This window comes from Lepisma saccharinum, chromosome 10 (genome assembly GCF_977018435.1).
Source record: "Lepisma saccharinum chromosome 10, izLepSacc3.1, whole genome shotgun sequence".
In the NCBI taxonomy this organism is placed as follows: Eukaryota; Metazoa; Arthropoda; class Insecta; order Zygentoma; family Lepismatidae; genus Lepisma; species Lepisma saccharinum.
In genome coordinates this window covers 77,736,807-77,760,653 of record NC_139238.1, presented here as the reverse complement: position 1 = coordinate 77,760,653, position 23,847 = coordinate 77,736,807, and the positions used below count along the sequence as shown (strand labels likewise).

Below are 23,847 nucleotides of genomic sequence, written 5' to 3'. Positions count from 1 at the left end.
AAAAAAATTATTATGTCGTGAACCCTTAAAATAAATATATAAAATTTGTGTTGCGCAAAGCAAGCTGTTAGTATCTAAAAGGTTGCTTTGGCAAGCCTCTAATGGCCTCCTAATAAATGATAGGCCGGTGCAATTTGCCGTGGTTGAATATAATGCAATATAAAACAAAAATTTCAGTAAACGCTACTTCTGAGTTTCGTTAAAACTCCAGATGGTAACAAATATAGCATCAGGGAATTAAAAAAGTGATATTCAAATTTTAAACACAATAAAAATAATAAAAACTTTCTCAATTTCAAATTTCCTTTAAACAAAAGAAATGTATCCACTCAAAACTTCTTGAGTCCGCCGTATACCTCAAATCACTTGGTCGTGAAAACAGACCCGCCGCGGAAAGGTATACTTGACCCATATAAGAATGGTGTGTCAATCCCTTAGTAATGTTTAAACAAAATAAATAGAAAATAGTTATACTATATATTAAAATATAAATAGAAATTACTAGTATTACCTACTGTACTAAAATTAACATGAAGTTAATCAGTAAGAAGTAATGAATTTATTGCTGCATTGTCAAATAAAGTGCAAATTGGGTAAGTGAGCTAAATTTCCTGATAATAAATAATAATAATTTCTCAAATTATAACATTTGTGGCAAACCACACTGTTTAAATTTGGAAAGGCTAACGATGCCGTGGCGACTTTTGCTGCACATGCCTGTGCTAATCACCGAGGCTTAGCCTGGGCCTGTTGCTAATAATCTTGATTACTCTATGTGCATAAAGTGCTAAAAATTGCCCTTTGTAATATTTCCCTGATTTATCGAAATTTCGTTTGACTTTATCCTGATTTAAACCAAATGTACGTCGATTTCCCAAAAAATTTACTTACTATAAATATCTCTATAAAAAACAGGAAAATTTTGCGAGAAAACGCAAAAGTTTCGTCTTGTTGTTCCTTAAAAAAAACTTATTGGTCGTGATTAACCTGAAGTGCATAAATGCGACGTTTTACGGAAAAAATTTATCTATATAAAACAAAATATCCCTAACCTTGTTTACGTGAACTTCTATCGTAAAAATCAAATTCTAATGGCTATATGCGTAACTAAACTGATCCCATAAAATTTTAAAGGACGACCGCCACTAATGCGAGAAAATATGCAAAGCCTATGGTAAGTGTTTTCTGAGCTTCCAGCGTGCTCAAAGTACTCGGAAGAGAGCTTGAGTGCAGAAAAGGAATTCGCTGATACCAGACATTCTAAATTGTGCAAGGTTGCATTTGTGGTCGCTGGACGTAACTGAAAATTTCTCTATGGCGACAACGAGAGCTCTGGCAAGTTCGCTGCCGTGATCGGCGACTTCGGGGAAGTTCGGGTTCCGTTCGGGAGGTGGAGGGGAAAAGGTCGCTGCTTCGAGCAGCGGGCAAAGGAACGGAGAGAGAAAATGCAAGGCGATGGTTCGCTGATACATGGAATGACGCGTAACTGTTTACAAAACTTTAACTTACTACGAACAAAGTCTAGTAAGCGCTGCGGGAGTTCGAAATAAAGTCAAGGACTTTTGAAATGACGTAATAAATTGAATGAAAAGAAAAAAAAAACTTCGTTGCGCTAGCGACAGCGTGTTACTTGAACACTTCCGTGCTGGTCAAATAACAACAGTTGGGAAGCTGTTAGCTAACTAAATGACTAATAAACCTTGCATAAGGTACAATGAAACGTAAAAAATGAATTATACTTAAAATTTAAATCGTAATTAATATAAAATTCTAGGCGAACGTGAAGTCGTAAAAAATATGATCTGTAAACGATACAACAGGTTCGGGAACCTGAAAATTTGGCTTACTTTCTGCTTTTAAAGTAACACTTGAAACTTTCTCGACTTTTACTGGTGACTGATTCGCAAATGACTCTTTAACTTTTACAACTGGCTGAACACAGTGTGAAATAGGCAAATCACTTTCCATTTTGCAACTGTTTTGAACAAAATTAGGATCCTTGCTTACGGCAAATTTCTGAACTCTATCTTTAACAGATAAAATATTCTTCGGCAAATCTATACTGTCGTCTTTAGTGACTAAACTATTTCTGGATGCATCCTGAACTTCTTCTTGTACCCTAGGTTGAATAATAATGGACTGAGGCAGTGGAGGGGGAATTGGCGGGTGACTCGTTTTTAATGGTACCTCTTCAACAATCGGTGCAATATCGTCGTAAATCTGCTCAATGGGCGGTGAATCATTAAGTTTGCTTAACGGTAATTCATTGGTACACTCATGGTCATAAGTAATAGATTTCTTGCGGTGACATTGAAAATAACAGATTATGAAAATTATAAAAATACTAATAATAAATGTTGTTAATAATAAAATTGTAATTATATTATAAGGATAGTCAAAGGACTTGTTCAACAGATAAATAAAATTAGAAGCTTTTACGTATGGAAGAAATCCGTTTAAAATAACTAAAATCGCAATGATTTTCATGTTGCTTAGGCAATCAAAACAAACAGTTCTTCAAAGCTAATACGTACTTTAAGCTTGCCTAGTCTAAGTAGTAGATATTTTAACTCAACTTTTAATTATTTCTGACTCTAGGCTCAAATTATCTGCGTGATTTATTTATTTAATATAATTTATTTATTCTCTAAATTTATTAGCACTGTTTAACTTATGTTATTTTAAATTTTTCTGCAAACTTATCTTATTTTAATTTCAGGCGTTAACGTTATGTTGAAATACTTAAAATTAATTGAACCGTACTAAAGTACAAGGTAAGGAAAAATTGAGTCTGATTTACTCCTGACTACCTGAAATAAAATAATAATTATTATTTATGCGATCTTTAAATGCATTAAAATACTAACATCACTAAAACTTGAAGAATCTTTAATTCTCTCTACTCATTCTAAAATATGCTTAGCATATTATTGTGGCAAAGCTTTAAACTAAAACCGTTGTGGTTTACTCATAATCATTCTGCGATGGCAGAATGGATTTCCAGGATTATCGGTTGCAATCCAATATCCGAAGGAAAATACTTGTTATAGGAGCGCAAAAAAATCTTGACGTCGACGTCTACATATTCATATAATATAAATATTCTCATAACTGGCGCTTAAAAATAAACTTTGCTAATATAATCATATACCTTCTTCTGAAGAGTAACTATAAAATTCTAGTGATGTATTCGCTGAGCTAGTATTATTACATACTGCAAAAACTTTTGTGCCTAAAGCACATTATTAAATAATAAGTCTGTTTTTAATCTTTAATATTATTAGTGCTATTTTATTATAAATTATTATTATGTCACGCGAGTGGATTTAAAATATTAGACCTGTTTCACTTTAATAAATGCCGTAACTTGGAGCAAAAATTGCAATATTTATATTTTAAGATTTTAAAACAATCTGCATTTTAAAGTTTTTAACATTCGAAGCTACAACGTGCTAAGGAAAAATATTCAACTGTCAAACGAAACATTGTTTCGGACAAAGAAAAAAAAATATAAAGATATACTAACAAAAAATATCTCGTTAATATGTGAGAAACGTCCACGCCGTGTGATGCTCTCCTAATTCTCTTCTAGTTATTCAAAATAAGTTGGCTGTGCCTAACTTTGCTTAAAGCATATAAGTATATGTATATCTGTGTACGGATTCATTCTCGTCACAACTGCTTACGGACATCTCTCGTCACTGCAGCCTATTTATACATCTATTACTTCTCAACTAGAACTTTTAATTAATCGGGCGGTTTATACCCTAAATCACGGTACGCCACTCTAACTATATACACCTGGCGTAATAGCGGACATAATTGTACAGCGTGTCGAGGAATATAATTAGCGTTTCGTTTCTTTACATATTAACATGAATTAAAATTTTCAGGCAATGTATGCGTAAGTTAAGGTAACGTAAGGCAAGTGACTATCTCGTATAAACTTGACTATCTCCTTAATCTAAGCTCCCTTCAAGAGGTGCTAGGAGACTTCAGTCATTAAGAATATAAATGAGTGGTCCTCGGGGCCTTATTCGTTCCCAAAACTATATATGTATAAAAATGTAATATCCTCGTTGCAAAAGTCTTAGCAGTCATAGTTCAAGCATTCTAAATCCTTTACAAGTTACGGTCAGTTTTAAACCAATTTTAAATTAAACTTTTAAGAAAATTCAATTAATAATAATAATAATAACAATATATTGACTCAAACAAGCATACTCTGTGCCATAACTCGTTAAAATGCACCATAGTGCCGATAGACTCTGACTCGGTGGCACTAATTTATTTTCCTCATTCATAAATAACTTTAAAATCCACTTGTAATCCACGTTATTAATTAATTAAAATGTTAAGGGTAAAATCGTTTACTGTTCACTGTAGCTTACTGCATCCTCATAACCAACGTTGTAATAATTTTCGTATCCAAGATCATAAGATCATATCAAAAAAAAAAATTTCTAAAATCACTGTCACTGCAAGAAATCTTCAAATCTAAATGCCTATTCCTTATTCCTTATTTAAAATTCTGGATGGTAAAAATTTCCCAGGTGGGAATTTGTCGTAGCCATGGTACCGGGTTCGTGAGTGAACCACAGAGCTACCAGGAGCAGATTGATAGGGAATCGTCCACGGACGTCCCTGGGCCGGCCGCATTTTTGCAAAATGGGCCTCCCTAAAATCCGACATCGAACCTTCCGCCACGCGGAATGCCGGACGCTCCTGATACCAAAGCGCCAGCCCGACGTGGGTAACCGCGACGGAGCTAGGGCGCAGTTCCTCCGCATTCTTACATTTCGCTGATTATCGACCCAAACTTGAAGTCGATAAATTTAATCGAATTCATCCTCATGTTAGACTAAACATCTATCATGGCATATATAAATTCTTCTCCCCCCCATTAATGCAAAAAGCTTTAAGCCCTATGTATTTTCAAAATAAAATATGGCAAGGACATACTAACGAAACTAAATAAATGAGCAAAATTTTGGGGTGGTGTTGAATTTAAACTGGTTAAAATTTAACTGCAACTCTTTTCATTTTCTGTAAGAAATGAAAAGGCCCACGTATCTTCATCACGTAACGAGCTTTGGGGTGGGGTTAATTTAAACTGGCTAACAATTTCTTTTCATTTCTGAAAAAAAATGAAGAGACCCGCTAATCTCCACCACGTAACGAGCTGGAGATAGGGGGAAATTTCTAGGCTAACAATTAAATGCAACTCTTTTCATTTCCGAAGAAAATGAAAAGACCCAAAGCAACTCCACCACGTAACGAGCTTTGGGGTGGGGTTAATTTAAACTGGCTAACAATTTATTTTCTCATCGCATTTCCGAAAAAAAATGCATGAGAAGCCCTAGCAAATCCACCACGTAACGAACCTTAAAGTTCGTGGGATCTTAAGAGCACCTAGAATGTTAACCAGTTAACTGATGGGGTGATGTAAACTACTCATCATTCATCCTCTTGATGAGACCACTCGTCATTGACATGACGAGTTATTGCTTGGCATGCGAAAGGTACAAATTACACAAAGGAATTAAACTACTGAAAAAACAATGGCAACTCGTTGGATTTTGTGAACCGTTGAACCTGTATCATGGCTGGGTGTAGGATAATTACCTGTCTAACTGAAGTCTCTGAGCTGAATCAAAATAGCGAAGTCCTCTGTGAGCTTCTAACTTGTTGACCAAAGCGTGCTTCCACTATCGACCTCCTGCCTTGCTGACCTCCTCTCTCTACCAACTCAATTCCCAAAGTCCCGTCACCTCCCAGCTTGCCTCACCTCTATATCCCCTGGCCATCGAGCTCTTCCTCGATGCCGAATCGCCGAATCGTGTTTATTATCATAATTGCTACCATGCAAACCGCTGACTCTAAAACCAGAAGTGTTACCTGTTTCCTGAAAGCTCAGGAGGTTTGCATGGCACAACACAATGCATTGTAAACATGCCTAAGAGGCTTGAGACAGCTGAGAGAAAAACAAGTGAATGCCCTGGTCAACATGAAGCGTTCAGAGAGACTTAATAAAATAAACATACAATCCTATGGATTGATACGCAATGATCCAATGCAAACGTCCAGCTATTCCACAAAACACCGACGTCGCAATTCCTATGAAGGATTACCTCTACCTCAACGTCAACGATCTAGATCACCAATTAAACGAGATACAGGAAATACAGCTCATGCAACCCAACTAAAATCCAAACAACAGGATAACAGCTTATACAACTTCCTGCTCACCAATTACGACACCAAATTCAATACAGCAAAACATGTGTTCCAACAAACATCTAAGTATGTACCAAGGGCACAAATTGCACAAATACTGTTCACCCGTAATGGCATCATATTGAAATCACCAGATCCAGACTTTGCAAAACTAATTAGAAACAAAGCTTCTTTTGAAATTTATGGAGCCAAAGCAAACATCCAAACACTGAATGCTTCCACTCAAAAACAACCACCACCACCACATAAATCCCCACTACTATCAGTAGTCATCAGGGGTGTAGAACCTGTCTTAACAGACGAGGAGATCTTTGAGGAACTGGAATGCGAAGGTGTACAAATCCGCAAATGTATCCGTATTCGCAATAACAACGGACCCACATACATGGTGCGGGTCCTAACAGACTCACAAAATGCTGTAGACACCCTACTACACACTGGAGCATACATATACAGACGCAGGTACAAAGTTGAACCATCCCGTTCTCAACAACCTCTTCCATTGCGGTGCGAAAAATGCCAACAGTATAACAAGCACACTACCGCTGCATGTCCAAACCGAGATAAATGCGGATACTGTTCAGGACCCCATTCAACCAAAGAATGTCAAAACCAAACTGCTCCACCAAAATGTGTCACATGTACGGAAAACCATCCTACATACAGCTACAAATGCAAAGCCAAGCCAGATGCAATACCTGAACACCCTGATCTAACAGTTCCCCTGCGCACCAATGACACTGCTACGGAACCTGACAATTCACTACGACATCCTGTAACAGTGGAAGATCTAATACGTTTCTTCACACTGACTCTCCAAAATGTGCACCCATTTTTAAGAACGCACATATTAACCCAAGTAACGGCATCGGCAAAAACCATTTTCAACTTGCAACTCCATGCAACATACTCTGGTCCTCACGTGCATTTCCACATATCCCACTTGGAAACTGCGGTTTAAGGTTTTGAATATGGCAGTACGGAATATGTATAATTTTCTATTTTTAAATATCCGATCCGTTTCTAAACGAAAAGCTTTATTGCAACACCTGCTCTTGGAAGAATCTGTTCACTGCTTTGCGCTAAACGAAACCTATCTTGCTCCAAAAATGATCTGTCATATTCCACCATACAACATCTTACGCCACGATGGCCCGCCGGGCTTAAGAGTAAACGGCGGCACAGCAATTGGAGTAGATAGAAAATTACCATATCGAACAGTTACCTTCCCACCACACTTCCACTTGCCAGAACATACTGCTAGTACAATCTACTTTCCATCCCGGGTCGTTACATTTGCTACCATCTATGTAAGACCAGGGGAGACTATTCCATACCAATTCTTTCAACATATCCAAACCCTTAGCAAACATTATATCATAGCAGCGGACATCAATTATCATAGTCGAACCATGCAAGACAAAACAAACTTTTTACAATTTCTGGACCAAAACACTACAGCAGAATTCCATGTACTGCCCAGAGCCACACGTCCCATAAGTAACACTACCCCTGACGTTGTTATAACATCAACATCTCTAAGTGCCTGCTTGAACATATCTGTGCTGGATTCCATCGGCAGTGACCATGACCCAGTGAAAATAACCTTAAATCTTGGTAACCGCAATACGAGCAGTACAATACAACCTCGAAAAATCTGGTGTTACAACAAAGCGAACTGGGAGGCATATAGTGAAAAGCTACAGAATGCTTTTTCTCACCCGCATCCACCACCAAACAATTCAGAGGAACTCGATACGGCGGTGGAACATCTTACTGCTCAGATTACCAGTGCGGCAACCACTAACATACCTACGACCACTCTCAATAGTTACAAACCAAAGCTACCTCCGCAATATCTTCACCTAATCACAGCATCACGACGAGCATACAGGGACTATCTCCAGACCAGAAATCCTGAATCCCTTAACTTACACCGTCAGTGGCTGCGTACAGTTCATAACTATATAAAAGCTTATAAACAACGTCGATGGATTGAAACGTGCAACCAATTGAGTGACGAAAGCCATCCCACAAAATACTGGAAACGTTTCAAGGTGCTCACTGGACAATCCAGTAGTACTCCTTATCCGATAACAATCAAGGACGCAGCTCTAAACACAGACACTGAAAAAGCTTATGCCTTCGCAAATGCCTTGCAAGACACTTTCACTCCGACACCGCAACTAGCTCCAAATCTCCGCCTCCAGACCAAAATTGAGAGAGTCACAAACCCCAATAACAGGCAACTGCAACCCAGTAATACGCACACTATTGATCCTACAAATGCTCTAACTGTTCCTATCACAACAGACGATATTATCAATACTGTGCGTAGGAAGAGAAACACTGCTCCCGGATTGGACAATATCACATACGTATTGATTAAACAGGCCCCGCTTGCATTGCTGTCCTTTCTGGCCATTATCTACAATTTTATCCTCCGCACAGGACACTACCCGACAGACTGGAAGATTTCAAAGGTTCTAATGTTCCCAAAACCAAACAAAGATAGTACCAACCCAACAAACTATCGACCTATTCAGCTCACATCAACCTTTAGCAAAATATTCGAACGCATCATTGTTCGACGCATACACATGCACTTACAAGCACACAGTTTACTTCCGTCGCACCAAGCAGGCTTTAGACCTCAACACAGTGTCCTTGATAATTTATTAAAACTAACTACTCGCATCACAAATCATTTCAACACATCCAAACCATCCTGCCTAGTACTATTCGACCTGGAGAAAGCATTTGACAAAGTATGGCATACTGGGCTCATCTACAAGCTCCATAAATTCCACCTACCGCTTTCCTATGTCAGATTAGTACACAGCTTCCTAACAAATAGGGTCGCCTATGTCACTGTAAATGGAGCAATGTCATACCCCATTTTCCCTTACTCTGGCGTTCCACAGGGTGCTGCTTTATCACCATTACTCTACATACTATACGTTGCCGATATGCCAAAACCCCCACAAGTTTCTATCTACCAATTCGCTGACGACACCGCATTTCTCGCCTGTTGTTCAACCATCCAAGCTATAAACAAAACTCTCCAACCAGCTATAAACTCCTTCCAAAGATGGTGTGACACATGGCGTCTCACAATTAATGCTCTCAAAACACAAGCATTGGTGTTTCTGCAGACAGGCTGTCGCTCGAAGATCCAAAGGAACCCAACATTATTAAACATCAAAATACGGGGAACTCCAATTCTGCCTGCCACCACTGCAAAATATCTGGGAGTCATATTTGACTCCAAGCTAACCTGGAAACCTCAATTGCTCAACATCGTCCAAAAAGCTACAAATCGTCTGAGCTTGCTCAAACGGCTAATTGGAACATCCTGGGGACTCAACTCCCAGGTTGTCCTACATACCTACAAGGCTTTCCTTCGACCAGCAATTACTTACGGCCACACTGCATGGATATCAGCCCCAGACTCATTCTATCACAAACTACAAGTTCTGGAAAGACATGCTCTTCGTTTGGCCTTCAGAGTAGTCCTACCAAGTCCTACACGACTACTGTACGAGCGAATAACCTTTCCCGAAATCACAACCCACATCGAAGCCATCCGTCACAAATATATAACTGGTCGAATGAACTCGCACCATCCACAACTTCTTAGCACAATGTACGAAGATGCTCTACACGACTGCCTTCCCACATACCACTGCACACCATTACAGCATCTCTTAACCATGTACACCTTCCTGATAGATCCACAGCATCCTGACTACCAGCTGTATAATATCCATCATCCTCCGGAACTACGGCACGTGATATATCCAACACATGCCGCACCATAGCAAATTATTACTTTCCTAACTGAAGTAATTTTCCCACTACTGCATAAATAAGATCTAAGTGAACTACCCTCAGAATAAGTAAATATGTACCACTTCATTACTGAAAACACTTAGACCATCACCTTGCAAGGGAAAACATTTATGGAAACAATTCACTTACCAAAGAGAAGGTGTACCCTTCTAAATGGAAAACGAGGACAAAAAAAAAAAAAAAAAAAAATTGCTTTCGGCATACTTACCTGGCGTAGGGGTTACCGTGATCAGCAAGGCGGTTCCCCCGGGGCGAGGCTCTTCCATTGCACTTCGGTTGGGCTGACCCCTGCGAATATCCCAAACGTGGATATCTCGGGCGCGCAATTTTTGGTAGTAGGGACTGCGTTCGCGCCGTCCCTTATAATTATAATTGAAACAGAATATTCACACAAAAAATCATCAAGAGAGTAGAGACAACTTATCGAACTTGAACGAGAACATTGGTTTCCGTATACAAATACCATGCCTGAATGTGTTGCTAGATTCTACCGTCATATCAAATGAATATTGTTTGGTTGGTTTATAGATTTTTCTTTTGTTTAAACGTTGCCTACATCGTTAGGTTAGCAGCAATGGTGAGATAGAGAGAACATCAAGGAAACGCCAATTTCCTTCATTTAATAAATATGCACACAACATAACAATTTAACCTTACCAGATTCGTTTTACGTACCTGTCAATGACGGCGCCGTCTTGACCAATGGGTGGTAGCCACATCTTCGAACAAAAATGTACTTCATATTGACAGTTATTACCTGAAACAAACAACAATTAGAAGTTTTAATATTGGTGTATAATCAAATTATGCAATTTCTGTGTTCCGTTGCAAATGTTAAATTTTAGGTTCAGAGCACCTTGATCCAGGGGTTATAGTTGAACGCGTTTCGAAACCAGAGGTCCTGGGTCAGAAGCTTACAAGGTTCTCACAATATTCTACACACACATTATTTTTAATCGTTTCCAGTAAGATTCCTTTCTCTCATTATAGAAGTTTGACGCTGTATAGTGGATTTACATTGTTTCGTATGAAGTAATAATTTTCACTTCATGGTATAATTAAACGAACAATGTAGATTATTATTTTTGATTGATATATTTGAAAAGGATTTATGTAGTTCTTCGTCCAGAATATGATTTCAGTAGTTGTTTTATGTGTTTGAGCACATTTATGTCAAAACAATCCCCAGCCTCCTATAAACTAGTATAAACCGTACAAAATGAAGACTAAAATTGGTATACGCTGTAAGTGCCAAAATAATTCAAACCCCGTTTTCCACGTTAAACTGTGTAATGTGCCATGCTTTATAATGTGGTAAACGTGAAAAGTGGCTGGTAGCCTTCTAAGTAGTTCAAAGTGCGTGAAAAGAGGCCACTAGTGTGAACGTTCTTATGGGCTGATGTGCGGAACGATGGGATTTATCAACACTTTCGCTTTTGGCACTTACAACGTTTACCACTTTTAGTCCTCAAATAATTATTTTTTCCAGGCGCGGGGCTTCGAACGTGTGCCCTAGTTGGCCATCCATAATGCCGGCTCTCGTCTTCCCAGTCTGATAGCAAATGCCTGTGGACGCCATGTGATGTCCTTTAATTTAAAATTTTCACGACCGATTCGTATGTTAGTAAATGATGTGTACAGCCACGGACAAAATATTTATTACTGACTCGTTCCCTATTATAGTATTAGGTAAAATAAAGGTAAAGTTCCTCGCGTGCCATGAAGGCACATTTAGGGGATGTAAGCGTACCAAGGTGTGGGCTTAGCACCACGCTCCTACCGCCTTTACGCCCCCCTAGGAACCCAATGATTTGAGGTTGGGTGAGCCCCAGAGCCGCTTTATGTGGGGGACCAGAGGAAAGGAATGTTAGCTATGTATATATCATAATTGTCGCATGATTTACTGCCACTACTCCGTCTCGGTTATCTGTGGAGCAAACGAACGAAAACTGTCCCTGCGCAAGTAGTAACGCGAGACGGCTCGATCAATGAACACGTGAGAGGATATGGGATTGCCTGTAGGGGACGACTTCAGTAATCAACCTTCCCAGCACCGTGTATTGCTTCGCTCTGCTCAATCTCCTGCTACGCACGACATTGCTCCAGAGATAGGCGGGACAGAGTATAAATGTCAACCTCTCTTCTACGTTACACTGTGGATCGTATTTTGCAGACTAACGAGGCTATGGCGTCTGTACTCATGTCCAGTATAATCCCCGTGAACCTTGTTTTGTGAACTGCCCATGTGTTTTTGCGACTGTCCTTTCATCTACCTCATCTTTTCACAATTCATCTTCATCTAAGCGATTAGCCAAATGTGGAAGAAAACCTAAGTCAAATAAAACAAATCAATGAAATCAATTAATCTAAAATGCTAATGAAGTATAGTCTTATGTTCAATTCCTTCTTAATTGAAAGGGATAAGTAAAAATACCCCTTATAGAGCGAAGTACACAGTGAGCAGTTGAAAGACATGAGCAGGAAGACACAATGAAGGGAAGGGACGTTTAAATGGGTGAAATAAGGAAGGATATATTACGATTCGCACAGGGAAGATAGGAATGATAGCCAAGCGGCATTACAACAGGTGACGACATGGAGTAACTTCCTACTCTTTGTTAGATTGGAGTGGATAGAGGGAAATTTAATCAGAAGATTTGGCGAATCGATTATCTGTTTGCGACCATGCTTGTGTGTGAAAGCAAAGATTGGGGGGCGGTAAATATTATACAAGCAGAGATAAATCATAAACTTTATATCTGCACACCCTAATTTATCAAAATTTGACTGCTGCTCACCCGGTCAATATTTTCTGGCGCCGCCCCTTCGTCAGTATCAAGTTTGTCGACGTCCTTCTCGACGTGTGAGACCCTGTCGACCATTTTCGCAATTGTTCCATTCATTAATCTCACTTTCTTCACGATTGTCTCGTTCGAAACCCTTACCATTTCCAGTATTTCCCGAATTTCACATAGTTCACTTTGGTCCGGAGCGGGGTGATATGTGCCAAGGTATAAATTACATCTCTTCCACAAATCAAACTCTACTGTCTGCATAAAGTTTACTATAAATAATGAACGTTTTTAGTGTTGAAGTCAAGCTGTATATTAATACATACATTAAATAAATAAAGCAACTTTTATGGTTTTGCGAATGTAGTAGTTAATTAGGAAAATAGTCTCGGACGCTAATTTCATGGGAGAAAGTTCTTCAATTTTTGGCCCCCTCCCCCAAAGTTAGGCTCCAAGTTACGCCCATGTCCACCACTGTTCCGAAGTCAGTTCTGTCTGAAATTTTATAGGTGTCATAAGCCTTTCTCTTTTACTTAACAACTGAAAATTTGGGGGCACGAGAGCCCCCCTTGCCTCGCCAAGTTACGCCTATGAATTACAGTATTTTAATGTAATTAAATTAAATGTAATATTTCGCATGATTTTTTTCCAGGGAGGGGCAAGCAAAGTATTTTTTTTCAGGGGTGGCAAAGGAGTGATATTTTTCTCCATAATAGTGATACCCCCTGAAGAAACACTATTTCAGTCCGAAATTAACATGTACCTTCAACGAATTTACAATAAATAACATAAGTTACTGTGACCGAAATGATATATCTTTTGGTGGACATTCATTTTCCAGGGGGGTGTGGCCTCCGTTGCCCCCCTTCCGGACGTTCATGGTGACATCGCATGATATTTAATCTGATTTGAACGGGGTGAATGTAATTACAGAATCGCTCACCAGATGTCACATCCAGCTGGAATATACACCTAGAAAAATGTTCCCGCTAGATGGCAGGAGTAATGAAATGATATTTCTATTGAATCAAAAGTAAGTTAAACTATCTGTGAATTCCAAATTTTCCTAAAAATTAGCCTTGTAGTGTGTATTAATGATATTGTTAAACGTTTAATGTAATAAATGTAATTTTTAGTCAAGTGTAGCATAAATACTTGAAGTAACGCAAGGTGCCGCGTGTAGTTACTTTAGACGAGTTAGTTAGGGTCGGGCGTTTCGTGCTTTCGGCCATCAAGGTATAGGTAATCGTAAGTCGGTCTCTCTTGTGTCACGCATCGTGGGCCAATTATTCCAGGTGGAAGCCGTAAGTCTGGAACGGACAAACGGTACCAATTGTGTCTATACGGTGGTTAGGTGATTGCGAGGAACCTTTTTGGTTGAACACGTTGAGTGGAGCAGACATACGACTTGCACTATTTTTTGAAACTGTTTTTCCCTTACTACCTTCATCCTTCCTCTTCTTTTGTCTTGGGCTCTACAATTAGTTTGGAATTTGGATTCGCTTCTTTGGATTGAGTTGTCAGTTGTTTTGAGTTTGTGCCTCTTTTCCCATAGGATTTGCGTTTGTTCTATTGGATCATATAAACAACTCACGGTTGTGGTCTTCTGATATGCATCATGGTCTTCCTGCAACGCTGCTACGACAGCGAGAAGGGGTGAAAACCTTCACCGGAGGTACTAAACGGACGGACGGTCCAAACTCCGAGACGATACTCGATTCACGAAGTACCAATGATCCAATGCAAACGTCCAGCTATTCCACAAAACACCGACGTCGCAATTCCTATGAAGGATTACCTCTACCTCAACGTCAACGATCTAGATCACCAATTAAACGAGATACAGGAAATACAGCTCATGCAACCCAATTAAAATCCAAACAACAGGATAACAGCTTATACAACTTCCTGCTCACCAATTACGACACCAAATTCAATACAGCAAAACATGTGTTCCAACAAACATCTAAGTATGTACCAAGGGCACAAATTGCACAAATACTGTTCACCCGTAATGGCATCATATTGAAATCACCAGATCCAGACTTTGCAAAACTAATTAGAAACAAAGCTTCTTTTGAAATTTATGGAGCCAAAGCAAACATCCAAACACTGAATGCTTCCACTCAAAAACAACCACCACCACCACATAAATCCCCACTACTATCAGTAGTCATCAGGGGTGTAGAACCTGTCTTAACAGACGAGGAGATCTTTGAGGAACTGGAATGCGAAGGTGTACAAATCCGCAAATGTATCCGTATTCGCAATAACAACGGACCCACATACATGGTGCGGGTCCTAACAGACTCACAAAATGCTGTAGACACACTACTACACAGTGGAGCATACATATACAGACGCAGGTACAAAGTTGAACCATCCCGTTCTCAACAACCTCTTCCATTGCGGTGCGAAAAATGCCAACAGTATAACAAGCACACTACCGCTGCATGTCCAAACCGAGATAAATGCGGATACTGTTCAGGACCCCATTCAACCAAAGAATGTCAAAACCAAACTGCTCCACCAAAATGTGTCACATGTACGGAAAACCATCCTACATACAGCTACAAATGCAAAGCCAAGCCAGAAGCAATACCTGAACACCCCGACCTAACAGTCCCCCTGCGCACCAATGACACTGCTACGGAACCTGACAACTCACTACGACATCCTGTAACAGTGGAAGATCTAATACGTTTCTTCACACTGACTCTCCAAAATGTGCACCCATTTTTAAGAACGCACATATTAACCCAAGTAACGGCATCGGCAAAAACCATTTTCAACTTGCAACTCCATGCAACATACTCTGGTCCTCACGTGCATTTCCACATATCCCACTTGGAAACTGCGGTTTAAGGTTTTGAATATGGCAGTACGGAATATGTATAATTTTCTATTTTTAAATATCCGATCCGTTTCTAAACGAAAAGCTTTATTGCAACACCTGCTCTTGGAAGAATCTGTTCACTGCTTTGCGCTAAACGAAACCTATCTTGCTCCAAAAATGATCTTTCATATTCCACCATACAACATCTTACGCCACGATGGTCCGCCGGGCTTAAGAGTAAACGGCGGCACAGCAATTGGAGTAGATAGAAAATTACCATATCGAACAGTTACCTTCCCACCACACTTCCACTTGCCAGAACATACTGCTAGTACAATCTACTTTCCATCCCGGGTCGTTACATTTGCTACCATCTATGTAAGACCAGGGGAGACTATTCCATACCAATTCTTTCAACATATCCAAACCCTTAGCAAACATTATATCATAGCAGCGGACATCAATTATCATAGTCGAACCATGCAAGACAAAACAAACTTTTTACAATTTCTGGACCAAAACACTACAGCAGAATTCCATGTACTGCCCAGAGCCACACGTCCCATAAGTAACACTACCCCTGACGTTGTTATAACATCAACATCTCTAAGTGCCTGCTTGAACATATCTGTGCTGGATTCCATCGGCAGTGACCATGACCCAGTGAAAATTACCTTTAATCTTGGTAACCGCAATACGAGCAGTACAATACAACCTCGAAAAATCTGGTGTTACAACAAAGCGAACTGGGAGGCATATAGTGAAAAGCTACAGAATGCTTTTTCTCACCCGCATCCACCACCAAACAATTCAGAGGAACTCGATACGGCGGTGGAACATCTTACTGCTCAGATTACCAGTGCGGCAACCACTAACATACCTACGACCACTCTCAATAGTTACAAACCAAAGCTACCTCCGCAATATCTTCACCTAATCACAGCATCACGACGAGCATACAGGGACTATCTCCAGACCAGAAATCCTGAATCCCTTAACTTACACCGTCAATGGCTGCGTACAGTTCATAACTATATAAAAGCTTATAAACAACGTCGATGGATTGAAACGTGCAACCAATTAAGTGACGAAAGCCATCCCACAAAATACTGGAAACGTTTCAAGGTGCTCACTGGACAATCCAGTAGTACTCCTTATCCGATAACAATCAAGGACGCAGCTCTAAACACAGACACTGAAAAAGCTTATGCCTTCGCAAATGCCTTGCAAGACACTTTCACTCCGACAACGCAACTAGCTCCAAATCTCCGCCTCCAGACCAAAATTGACAGAGTCACAAACCCCAATAACAGGCAACTGCAACCCAGTAATACGCACACTATTGATCCTACAAATGCTCTAACTGTTCCTATCACAACAGACGATATTATCAATACTGTGCGTAGGAAGAGAAACACTGCTCCCGGATTGGACAATATCACATACGTATTGATTAAACAGGCCCCGCTTGCATTGCTGTCCTTTCTGGCCATTATCTACAATTTTATCCTCCGCACAGGACACTACCCGACAGACTGGAAGATTTCAAAGGTTCTAATGTTCCCAAAACCAAACAAAGATAGTACCAACCCAACAAACTATCGACCTATTCAGCTCACATCAACCTTTAGCAAAATATTCGAACGCATCATTGTTCGACGCATACACATGCACTTACAAGCACACAGTTTACTTCCGCCGCACCAAGCAGGCTTTAGACCTCAACACAGTGTCCTTGATAATTTATTAAAACTAACGACTCGCATCACAAATCATTTCAACACATCCAAACCATCCTGCCTAGTACTATTCGACCTGGAGAAAGCATTTGACAAAGTATGGCATACTGGGCTCATCTACAAGCTCCATAAATTCCACCTACCGCTTTCCTATGTCAGATTAGTACACAGCTTCCTAACAAATAGGGTCGCCTATGTCACTGTAAATGGAGCAATGTCATACCCCATTTTCCCTTACTCTGGCGTTCCACAGGGTGCTGCTTTATCACCATTACTCTACATACTATACGTTGCCGATATGCCAAAACCCCCACAAGTTTCTATCTACCAATTCGCTGACGACACCGCATTTCTCGCCTGTTGTTCAACCATCCAAGCTATAAACAAAACTCTCCAACCAGTTATAAACTCCTTCCAAAGATGGTGTGACACATGGCGTCTCACAATTAATGCTCTCAAAACACAAGCATTGGTGTTTCTGCAGACAGGCTGTCGCTCGAAGATCCAAAGGAACCCAACATTATTAAACATCAAAATTCGGGGAACTCCAATTCTGCCTGCCACCACTGCAAAATATCTGGGAGTCATATTTGACTCCAAGCTAACCTGGAAACCTCAATTGCTCAACATCGTCCAAAAAGCTACAAATCGTCTGAGCTTGCTCAAACGGCTAATTGGAACATCCTGGGGACTCAACTCCCAGGTTGTCCTACATACCTACAAGGCTTTCCTTCGACCAGCAATTACTTACGGCCACACTGCATGGATATCAGCCCCAGACTCATTCTATCACAAACTACAAGTTATGGAAAGACATGCTCTTCGTTTGGCCTTCAGAGTAGTCCTACCAAGTCCTACACGACTACTGTACGAGCGAATAACCTTTCCCGAAATCACAACCCACATCGAAGCCATCCGTCACAAATATATAACTGGTCGAATGAACTCGCACCATCCACAACTTCTTAGCACAATGTACGAAGATGCTCTACACGACTGCCTTCCCACATACCACTGCACACCATTACAGCATCTCTTAACCATGTACACCTTCCTGATAGATCCACAGCATCCTGACTACCAGCTGTATAATATCCATCATCCTCCGGAACTACGGCACGTGATATATCCAACACATGCCGCACCATAGCAAATTATTACTTTCCTAACTGAAGTAATTTTCCCACTACTGCATAAATAAGATCTAAGTGAACTACCCTCAGAATAAGTAAATATGTACCACTTCATTACTGAAAACACTTAGACCATCACCTTGCAAGGGAAAACATTTATGGAAACAATTCACTTACCAAAGAGAAGGTGTACCCTTCTAAATGGAAAACGAGGACAAAAAAAAAAAAAAAAAATGCTTTCGGCATACTTACCTGGCGTAGGGGTTACCGTGATCAGCAAGGCGGTTCCCCCGGGGCGAGGCTCTTCCATTGCACTTCGGTTGGGCTGACCCCTGCGAATATCCCAAACGTGGATATCTCGGGCGCGCAATTTTTGGTAGTAGGGACTGCGTTCGCGCCGTCCCTTATAATTATAATTGAAACAGAATATTCACACAAAAAATCATCAAGAGAGTAGAGACAACTTATCGAACTTGAACGAGAACATTGGTTTCCGTATACAAATACCATGCCTGAATGTGTTGCTAGATTCTACCGTCATATCAAATGAATATTGTTTGGTTGGTTTATAGATTTTTCTTTTGTTTAAACGTTGCCTACATCGTTAGGTTAGCAGCAATGGTGAGATAGAGAGAACATCAAGGAAACGCCAATTTCCTTCATTTAATAAATATGCACACAACATAACAATTTAACCTTACCAGATTCGTTTTACGTACCTGTCAATGACGGCGCCGTCTTGACCAATGGGTGGTAGCCACATCTTCGAACAAAAATGTACTTCATATTGACAGTTATTACCTGAAACAAACAACAATTAGAAGTTTTAATATTGGTGTATAATCAAATTATGCAATTTCTGTGTTCCGTTGCAAATGTTAAATTTTAGGTTCAGAGCACCTTGATCCAGGGGTTATAGTTGAACGCGTTTCGAAACCAGAGGTCCTGGGTCAGAAGCTTACAAGGTTCTCACAATATTCTACACACACATTATTTTTAATCGTTTCCAGTAACATTCCTTTCTCTCATTATAGAAGTTTGACGCTGTATAGTGGATTTACATTGTTTCGTATGAAGTAATAATTTTCACTTCATGGTATAATTAAACGAACAATGTAGATTATTATTTTTGATTGATATATTTGAAAAGGATGTATGTAGTTCTTCGTCCAGAATATGATTTCAGTAGTTGTTTTATGTGTTTGAGCACATTTATGTCAAAACAATCCCCAGCCTCCTATAAACTAGTATAAACCGTACAAAATGAAGACTAAAATTGGTATACGCTGTAAGTGCCAAAATAATTCAAACCCCGTTTTCCACGTTAAACTGTGTAATGTGCCATGCTTTATAATGTGGTAAACGTGAAAAGTGGCTGGTAGCCTTCTAAGTAGTTCAAAGTGCGTGAAAAGAGGCCACTAGTGTGAACGTTCTTATGGGCTGATGTGCGGAACGATGGGATTTATCAACACTTTCGCTTTTGGCACTTACAACGTTTACCACTTTTAGTCCTCAAATAATTATTTTTTCCAGGCGCGGGGCTTCGAACGTGTGCCCTAGTTGGCCATCCATAATGCCGGCTCTCGTCTTCCCAGTCTGATAGCAAATGCCTGTGGACGCCATGTGATGTCCTTTAATTTAAAATTTTCACGACCGATTCGTATGTTAGTAAATGATGTGTACAGCCACGGACAAAATATTTATTACTGACTCGTTCCCTATTATAGTATTAGGTAAAATAAAGGTAAAGTTCCTCGCGTGCCATGAAGGCACATTTAGGGGATGTAAGCGTACCAAGGTGTGGGCTTAGCACCACGCTCCTACCGCCTTTACGCCCCCCTAGGAACCCAATGATTTGAGGTTGGGTGAGCCCCAGAGCCGCTTTATGTGGGGGACCAGAGGAAAGGAATGTTAGCTATGTATATATCATAATTGTCGCATGATTTACTGCCACTACTCCGTCTCGGTTATCTGTGGAGCAAACGAACGAAAACTGTCCCTGCGCAAGTAGTAACGCGAGACGGCTCGATCAATGAACACGTGAGAGGATATGGGATTGCCTGTAGGGGACGACTTCAGTAATCAACCTTCCCAGCACCGTGTATTGCTTCGCTCTGCTCAATCTCCTGCTACGCACGACATTGCTCCAGAGATAGGCGGGACAGAGTATAAATGTCAACCTCTCTTCTACGTTACACTGTGGATCGTATTTTGCAGACTAACGAGGCTATGGCGTCTGTACTCATGTCCAGTATAATCCCCGTGAACCTTGTTTTGTGAACTGCCCATGTGTTTTTGCGACTGTCCTTTCATCTACCTCATCTTTTCACAATTCATCTTCATGTAAGCGATTAGCCAAATGTGGAAGAAAACCTAAGTCAAATAAAACAAATCAGTGAAATCAATTAATCTAAAATGCTAATGAAGTATAGTCTTATGTTCAATTCCTTCTTAATTGAAAGGGATAAGTAAAAATACCCCTTATAGAGCGAAGTACACAGTGAGCAGTTGAAAGACATGAGCAGGAAGACACAATGAAGGGAAGGGACGTTTAAATGGGTGAAATAAGGAAGGATATATTACGATTCGCACAGGGAAGATAGGAATGATAGCCAAGCGGCATTACAACAGGTGACGACATGGAGTAACTTCCTACTCTTTGTTAGATTGGAGTGGATAGAGGGAAATTTAATCAGAAGATTTGGCGAATCGATTATCTGTTTGCGACCATGCTTGTGTGTGAAAGCAAAGATTGGGGGGCGGTAAATATTATACAAGCAGAGATAAATCATAAACTTTATATCTGCACACCCTAATTTATCAAAATTTGACTGCTGCTCACCCGGTCAATATTTTCTGGCGCCGCCCCTTCGTCAGTATCAAGTTTGTCGACGTCCTTCTCGACGTGTGAGACCCTGTCGACCATTTTCGCAATTGTTCCATTCATTAATCTCACTTTCTTCACGATTGTCTCGTTCGAAACCCTTACCATTTCCAGTATTTCACGAATTTCACATAGTTCACTTTGGTCCGGAGCGGGGTGATATGTGCCAAGGTATAAATTACATCTCTTCCACAAATCAAACTCTACTGTCTGCATAAAGTTTACTATAAATAATGAACGTTTTTAGTGTTGAATTCAAGCTGTATATTAATACATACATTAAATAAATAAAGCAACTTTTATGGTTTTGCGAATGTAGTAGTTAATTAGGAAAATAGTCTCGGACGCTAATTTCATGGGAGAAAGTTCTTCAATTTTTGGCCCCCTCCCCCAAAGTTAGGCTCCAAGTTACGCCCATGTCCACCACTGTTCCGAAGTCAGTTCTGTCTGAAATTTTATAGGTGTCATAAGCCTTTCTCTTTTACTTAACAACTGAAAATTTGGGGGCACGAGAGCCCCCCTTGCCTCGCCAAGTTACGCCTATGAATTACAGTATTTTAATGTAATTAAATTAAATGTAATATTTCGCATGATTTTTTTCCAGGGAGGGGCAAGCAAAGTATTTTTTTTTCAGGGGTGGCAAAGGAGTGATATTTTTCTCCATAATAGTGATACCCCCTGAAGAAACACTATTTCAGTCCGAAATTAACATGTACCTTCAACGAATTTACAATAAATAACATAAGTTACTGTGACCGAAATGATATATCTTTTGGTGGACATTCATTTTCCAGGGGGGTGTGGCCTCCGTTGCCCCCCTTCCGGACGTTCATGGTGACATCGCATGATATTTAATCTGATTTGAACGGGGTGAATGTAATTACAGAATCGCTCACCAGATGTCACATCCAGCTGGAATATACACCTAGAAAAATGTTCCCGCTAGATGGCAGGAGTAATGAAATGATTTTTCTCTTGAATCAAAAGTAAGTTAAACTATCTGTGAATTCCAAATTTTCCTAAAAATTAGCCTTGTAGTGTGTATTAATGATATTGTTAAACGTTTAATGTAATAAATGTAATTTTTAGTCAAGTGTAGCATAAATACTTGAAGTAACGCAAGGTGCCGCGTGTAGTTACTTTAGACGAGTTAGTTAGGGTCGGGCGTTTCGTGCTTTCGGCATACTTACCTGGCGTAGGGGTTACCGTGATCAGCAAGGCGGTTCCCCCGGGGCGAGGCTCTTCCATTGCACTTCGGTTGGGCTGACCCCTGCGAATATCCCAAACGTGGATATCTCGGGCGCGCAATTTTTGGTAGTAGGGACTGCGTTCGCGCCGTCCCTTATAATTATAATTGAAACAGAATATTCACACAAAAAATCATCAAGAGAGTAGAGACAACTTATCGAACTTGAACGAGAACATTGGTTTCCGTATACAAATACCATGCCTGAATGTGTTGCTAGATTCTACCGTCATATCAAATGAATATTGTTTGGTTGGTTTATAGATTTTTCTTTTGTTTAAACGTTGCCTACATCGTTAGGTTAGCAGCAATGGTGAGATAGAGAGAACATCAAGGAAACGCCAATTTCCTTCATTTAATAAATATGCACACAACATAACAATTTAACCTTACCAGATTCGTTTTACGTACCTGTCAATGACGGCGCCGTCTTGACCAATGGGTGGTAGCCACATCTTCGAACAAAAATGTACTTCATATTGACAGTTATTACCTGAAACAAACAACAATTAGAAGTTTTAATATTGGTGTATAATCAAATTATGCAATTTCTGTGTTCCGTTGCAAATGTTAAATTTTAGGTTCAGAGCACCTTGATCCAGGGGTTATAGTTGAACGCGTTTCGAAACCAGAGGTCCTGGGTCAGAAGCTTACAAGGTTCTCACAATATTCTACACACACATTATTTTTAATCGTTTCCAGTAACATTCCTTTCTCTCATTATAGAAGTTTGACGCTGTATAGTGGATTTACATTGTTTCGTATGAAGTAATAATTTTCACTTCATGGTATAATTAAACGAACAATGTAGATTATTATTTTTGATTGATATATTTGAAAAGGATTTATGTAGTTCTTCGTCCAGAATATGATTTCAGTAGTTGTTTTATGTGTTTGAGCACATTTATGTCAAAACAATCCCCAGCCTCCTATAAACTAGTATAAACCGTACAAAATGAAGACTAAAATTGGTATACGCTGTAAGTGCCAAAATAATTCAAACCCCGTTTTCCACGTTAAACTGTGTAATGTGCCATGCTTTATAATGTGGTAAACGTGAAAAGTGGCTGGTAGCCTTCTAAGTAGTTCAAAGTGCGTGAAAAGAGGCCACTAGTGTGAACGTTCTTA

General features: G+C 39.9%; 3 non-coding genes across 3 annotated transcripts; all 3 read left to right on the top strand.

Moving 5' to 3' along the window:
* The first annotated feature begins 10,289 nt into the window (after positions 1 to 10,289).
* On the top strand, positions 10,290 to 10,451 carry LOC145994504 (U1 spliceosomal RNA). The gene has a single exon (XR_014442369.1). It is a non-coding gene; the product is annotated as a U1 spliceosomal RNA (small nuclear RNA).
* An 8,382-nt stretch (positions 10,452 to 18,833) lies between these two features.
* On the top strand, positions 18,834 to 18,995 carry LOC145994503 (U1 spliceosomal RNA). Its single transcript, XR_014442368.1, has one exon. It is a non-coding gene; the product is annotated as a U1 spliceosomal RNA (small nuclear RNA).
* A 3,660-nt stretch (positions 18,996 to 22,655) lies between these two features.
* LOC145994502 (U1 spliceosomal RNA) lies at positions 22,656 to 22,817 on the top strand. Its single transcript, XR_014442367.1, has one exon. It is a non-coding gene; the product is annotated as a U1 spliceosomal RNA (small nuclear RNA).
* Positions 22,818 to 23,847: the final 1,030 nt, after the last annotated feature.